Consider the following 6,512-nt stretch of genomic DNA (forward strand, 5'->3'; position numbering starts at 1 on the left):
TGATTGTAAATCCAGACAAGACCGGCTAGATAGGCCATAATTCCTGGAGTACACTGGGCTCTAACACACTGGATGGGCTTTTGCTAAGTGGAAAGCGCAAGGGGGAAGTAGTGTAACTACAACTCACTTAGGCTGTGTGCAAATTAAATATGGGCCCCTGGAGCCCCATAAAATATATTGCAGATAGTGTAGGGGGCATTTCACTGGGCCTGAAACGGGGGAAGGACCTAGGTGGGTAATCGTAACTGCCAATAGTTGGGTGGGTCGATGCAGCGGATTGGTACAGCCCCATTACCTGGCGTCAGTTTGAGCTGAACAGAAAGACAAACAGTATGCCACCCACCCTTCCTAAAATCAGGTTATTAAAAAAAAAAAGGATTTGGATGTTGCAGCAGATTGGAATGCTTGAGAGGTGTGGTGCCCCCATGCGGTAAGGTGTGGTGTCCCCATGCGGTAAGGTGTGGTGCCCCCATGCGGTAAGGTGTGGTGCCCCCATGCGGTAAGGTGTGGTGTCCCCATGCGGTAAGGTGTGGTGCCCCCATGCGGTAAGGTGTGGTGTCCCCATGCGGTAAGGTGTGGTGCCCCCATGCGGTAAGGTGTGGTGCCCCCATGCGGTAAGGTGTGGTGCCCCCATGCGGTAAGGTGTGGTGCCCCCATGCGGTAAGGTGTGGTGCCCCCATGCGGCAAGGTGGGGAAGTGGCAGCTCTTTGGGCATGGGGTCCCTGGAGCAAAAGGTATAGGCTGTTCCCTTACAGCAGTGATCCCCAACCAGTTGCTCTTGAGCCCCTTGGATGTTGCTCCCAGGGGCTTCAAAGTAGGTGCTCATTTTTGAATTTCTTGCTTGGAGGCAAGTTTTGGTTGCATGTAAACCAGTGTAAATCCAAACAGAGCCTTTTGTAATCTGCCACTCCACATAGGGGCTACCAAATAGCCAATAATAGCCCTTATTTGCACACCCAGGAACTTTATCCATGCTTGTGTTGCTCCCCAACACGTTTTTCCATTTGAATGTGGCTCACTGGTATAAAAGGTTGGGGATCCCTGCCTTACAGGAAGTTGGGTCAGAGTGGCTGGCAGGGGGCCATAATAATGGGACGAGCATTGCTTCTGTTTAGCCATTCGTGTTTTAAATACATATGTTTGTAACTTAACATGTTGCATAATGAAAGGAGCTGTGTCCTTGGGCCTTTGCTTTTTAACTTGTTTATTAATGACCTGGAGGTGAGTACTGTCAGCGCTGTCTGTGTTTTTACTGATGAAAGTAAATTGGGCAAAACTATAAGTTTGATGCAGGGTGCTGCCACTTTGCACAGAGATTTGATAAAATTGGAAAACAAGGCAAGAAAATGGAAAATGAGGTTCAATGTTAAAAAGTACTTTGGCAGAAATAATATATGTATATATACAGTATAATGCAAGTTATACACTAAATGGGAAGGAGTTGGGGGGATTATTAATTGAGGAGGATCTGGGGATTTTTGTATTTTTTAGATAACAAGTTGACTAATTCTCTTGAAGAAGCAGGATACCCAAGGCTATTGTTATACTAAAACCTACAGTTAGTATTGATGTTGGCATATATGGTTTATGTATGAGTGTATAGATAGGTCAGTGTGGGTCTGTATGTGAGTGGATAGGTCAGTGTGGGTCTGTATGTGAGTGGATAGGTCAGTGTGGGTCTGTATGTGAGTGGATAGGTCAGTGTGGGTCTGTATGTGAGTGGATAGATAGGTCAGTATGGGTCTGTATGTGAGTGGATAGATAGGTCAGTGTGGGTCTGTATGTGAGTGGATCGATAGGTCAGTATAGTGGTGTAGGTCTCTGTATTGTGGATGTATGATAGGTCTAGTAGTCAGTGTGGGTCTGTATGTGAGTGGGGGTAGATAGGGTCTTATGTGGGTCTGTATGTGAGTGGATAGGTCAGTGTGGGTCTGTATGTGAGGTCTAGATAGGTCAGTGTGGGTCTGTATGTGAGTGGTAAGGTCAGTGTGGGTCTGTATGTGAGTGGGTAGATAGGTCTTTGTGGGTCTGTATGTGAGTGGATAGGTCAGTGTGGGTCTGTATGTGAGTGGATAGGTCAGTGTGGGTCTGTATTGAGTGATTAGGTCTTTGTGGGTCTGTATGTGAGTGGATAGGTCAGTGTGGGGTCTGTATGTGAGTGGGTAGATAGGTCTTTGTGGGTCTGTATGTGAGTGGATAGGTCAGTGTGGGTCTGTATGTGAGTGGGTAGATAGGTCAGTGTGGGTCTGTATGTGAGTGGATAGGTCAGTGTGGGTCTGTATGTGAGTGGATAGGTCTTTGTGGGTCTGTATGTGAGTGGATAGGTCTTTGTGGGTCTGTATGTGAGTGGATAGGTCTTTGTGGGTCTGTATGTGAGTGGATAGGTCAGTGTGGGTCTGTATGTGAGTGGATAGGTCAGTGTGGGTCTGTATGTGAGTGGATAGATAGGTCAGTATGGGTCTGTATGTGAGTGGATAGATAGGTCAGTGTGGGTCTGTATGTGAGTGGATAGGTCAGTGTGGGTCTGTATGTGAGTGGATAGGTCAGTGTGGGTCTGTATGTGAGTGGGTAGATAGGTCAGTGTGTGAGTGGAGTGTCATTATGCCCACCCCCAGCATCACTACCCCTCCCCTGATGCCATCAGCTCCACCCCTTTGGGTTTAGCCACTGGCAAATGTTCTGTTTTCATGTCACACAGTTTTTCCGGCACCTTACACCCACATATTCTTTATATACGCTGGAATGTGCATGTTTTCATATTGTTGTCTAACAGGCTCCCACTTCTCTAAAGGATTTGTCCCTCCAGAGCAGAACCCATTGCTGGGGCATTAGTGCCCCAGGCCCCACAAACAGACATTCAACCTGGTTAGTAGTTGAATGCCAAAAAGAAACAGACTTGTGGGGTTATGTAATATAAGGCAGTAAGTTTCCTCGGGAGCAGTAACCTATAGTAACCAATCAGCAGGTAGAATGTTCTAGTCACCTGTTAAGAAGCAAGCATTTTATTGGTAGCTATGGGTTACTGCTCCTGGGCAAACCTGGGGGCTGGGCTTTCATCGGCCATAGGCTTCCTGGGCTAGTGGGGAGTACTAAACAAGCCGGATACTAGGACTTATATGGAATAGAGGGAAATTTGAAGTAGGGGATTTCCAAACCAAAGGAGACATTAACCCGGTGTCCCTACAGTTGCATATAATACTTATACTTGAAGTCACACAAGCAAAGCCAGGCTTCAGTTCCCTACCAGGTCAGCCTAGCTGCTGATTGGCTCCCATCCTACGGTGCAGTGCGCTGAGAGCCGCTGGGGCCCCTGCACAGCCTGGGAATGGAGGCAACAGGAAGTGGAACAGATGGGCGGGGCTAGTGGGGGTTATAATAAATACCCTGACACTACTTGTTAAAGCACATTCCTTCTATATTTAGATGTTGGCACAATATTGTTTTTTACTCAATTTGTCCCCTTTAAGTGCCATATCTACATATATATTAGTTACTGTATAATATTATAGATATTAGGTACAGTATGTTAACAGAGGGCCTGTGTCCCATGTGTCTTAAGTACCTACCTGCTTGTTACTGCCCACAGTAACAGAGAATTATCGCGGGCGACTGATCTACTCGTGGGGCATTACCCTAATATTAATTCAGAACCCTTGTCTTGCTAATAAGAAACAATTGTAAGCTCTTTTGGGCAGGGCTCTCTTCACCTCTTGTATCGGTTACTGATTGCTTTATATGTTACTCCTTGTAGATTGTAAGCTCTTTTGGGCAGGGCTCCCTTCCCCTCCTGTATCGGTTACTGATTGCTTTATATGTTACTCCTTGTAGAGTGTAAGCTCTTTTGGGCAGGGCTCTTTTCACCTCCTGTATCGGTTACTGATTGCTTTATATGTTACTCCTTGTAGAGTGTAAGCTCTTTTGGGCAGGGCTCTCTTCCCCTCCTGTATCGGTTACTGATTGCTTTATATGTTACTCCTTGTAGAGTGTAAGCTCTTTTGGGCAGGGCTCTCTTCCCCTCCTGTATCGGTTACTGATTGCTTTATATGTTACTCCTTGTAGATTGTAAGCTCTTTTGGGCAGGGCTCCCTTCCCCTCTTGTATCGGTTACTGATTGCTTTATATGTTACTCCTTGTAGAGTGTAAGCTCTTTGGGGCAGGGCTCTCTTCCCCTCCTGTATCGGTTACTGATTGCTTTATATGTTACTCCTTGTAGAGTGTAAGCTCTTTTGGGCAGGGCTCCCTTCACCTCCTGTATCGGTTATTGGTTGCTTTATATGTTACTCTGTATGTCCAATGTATGAAACCCACTTATTGTACAGCGCTGCGGAATATGTTGGCGCTTTATAAATAAATGTTAATAATAATAATAATAATGTCAAAAAGAGGTCTCTCTATATGCTTCTATTTCTATTGTGTGACACCTAGGGGAGATTTACTAATCCGAATTGCGAAAGGGAAAAAAATCGGATTGGAAACGAAAATTTTGGGACTTTTTCGTCGCCGTCGCAATTTTTCCGTATTTGTCTCGACTTTTGCATCGCCGCCGTGACTTTATCATATTTTGCACGACTATTTTGTCGCCGTTGTGATTTTTTTGTATTGAGCGATTGTAAACGGCGGAAAAACCAATCCGATTTTTTCACGATGCCGACGAAAAAGCAGCGGAAAATATGCGAAAAAGTCGCGGAACATACGAAAAAGTCACAAAAATACAGATCATTACGAAAAAAACGCATTTGGATGCCTTCAGACCGTTCGTGGATTAGTAAATCTCCCCCCTAGTGAAGCAGAGGAACCATCACCACTAGGGTGAGAACGACTAAGGGGAGTGGAATAGTCCTTCTCAAATACAAATCTAGCAGTGAAACCATATTAAAGGGGACCTGTGACCCAGACCCAAAAGTCCCTTGCAAATTAAACATGATACCCAAGTTGTTTTTTTTCATTAAAATATCTATACCTGCTTTATGGCTGAGATTCTAGCTATCTGTATAACAGAGCATTCTGTCACAGTGGCACAGATCCTATCTGATCCCCCCATTGTAAGCAGCAGTCCTGCCCTGCTTTATGGCTGAGATTCTAGCTATCTGTATAACAGAGCATTCTGTCACAGTGGCACAGATCCTATCTGATCCCCCCATTGTAAGCAGCAGTCCTGCCCTGCTTTATGGCTGAGATTCTAGCTATCTGTATAACAGAGCATTCTGTCACAGTGGCACAGATCCTATCTGATCCCCCCCATTGTAAGCAGCAGTCCTGCCCTGCTTTATGGCTGAGATTCTAGCTATCTGTATAACAGAGCATTCTGTCACAGTGGCACAGATCCTATCTGATCCCCCCATTGTAAGCAACAGTCCTGCTCTGCTTTATGGCTGAGATTCTAGCTATCTGTATAACAGAGCATTCTGTCACAGTGGCACAGATCCTATCTGATCCCCCCATTGTAAGCAGCAGTCCTGCCCTGCTTTATGGCTGAGATTCTAGCTATCTGTATAACAGAGCATTCTGTCACAGTGGCACAGATCCTATCTGATCCCCCCCCCCCCCATTGTAAGCAGCAGTCCTGCCCTGCTTTATGGCTGAGATTCTAGCTATCTGTATAACAGAGCATTCTGTCACAGTGGCACAGATCCTATCTGATCCCCCCCATTGTAAGCAGCAGTCCTGCCCTGCTTTATGGCTGAGATTCTAGCTATCTGTATAACAGAGCATTCTGTCACAGTGGCACAGATCCTATCTGATCCCCCCCATTGTAAGCAGCAGTCCTGCCCTGCTTTATGGCTGAGATTCTAGCTATCTGTATAACAGAGCATTCTGTCACAGTGGCACAGATCCTATCTGATCCCCCCCCATTGTAAGCAGCAGTCCTGCCCTGCTTTATGGCTGAGATTCTAGCTATCTGTATAACAGAGCATTCTGTCACAGTGGCACAGATCCTATCTGATCCCCCCATTGTAAGCAGCAGTCCTGCCCTGCTTTATGGCTGAGATTCTAGCTATCTGTATAACAGAGCATTCTGTCACAGTGGCACAGATCCTATCTGATCCCCCCATTGTAAGCAGCAGTCCTGCCCTGCTTTATGGCTGAGATTCTAGCTATCTGTATAACAGAGCATTCTGTCACAGTGGCACAGATCCTATCTGATCCCCCCATTGTAAGCAGCAGTCCTGCCCTGCTTTATGGCTGAGATTCTAGCTATCTGTATAACAGAGCATTCTGTCACAGTGGCACAGATCCTATCTGATCCCCCCCCCCATTGTAAGCAGCAGTCCTGCCCTGCTTTATGGCTGAGATTCTAGCTATCTGTATAACAGAGCATTCTGTCACAGTGGCACAGATCCTATCTGATCCCCCCATTGTAAGCAGCAGTCCTGCCCTGCTTTATGGCTGAGATTCTAGCTATCTGTATAACAGAGCATTCTGTCACAGTGGCACAGATCCTATCTGATCCCCCCATTGTAAGCAGCAGTCCTGCCCTGCTTTATGGCTGAGATAATTAAAAATGAGGGAAA

This window comes from Xenopus tropicalis, chromosome 2, assembly GCF_000004195.4.
Source record: "Xenopus tropicalis strain Nigerian chromosome 2, UCB_Xtro_10.0, whole genome shotgun sequence".
NCBI classification, from domain to species: Eukaryota; Metazoa; Chordata; class Amphibia; order Anura; family Pipidae; genus Xenopus; species Xenopus tropicalis.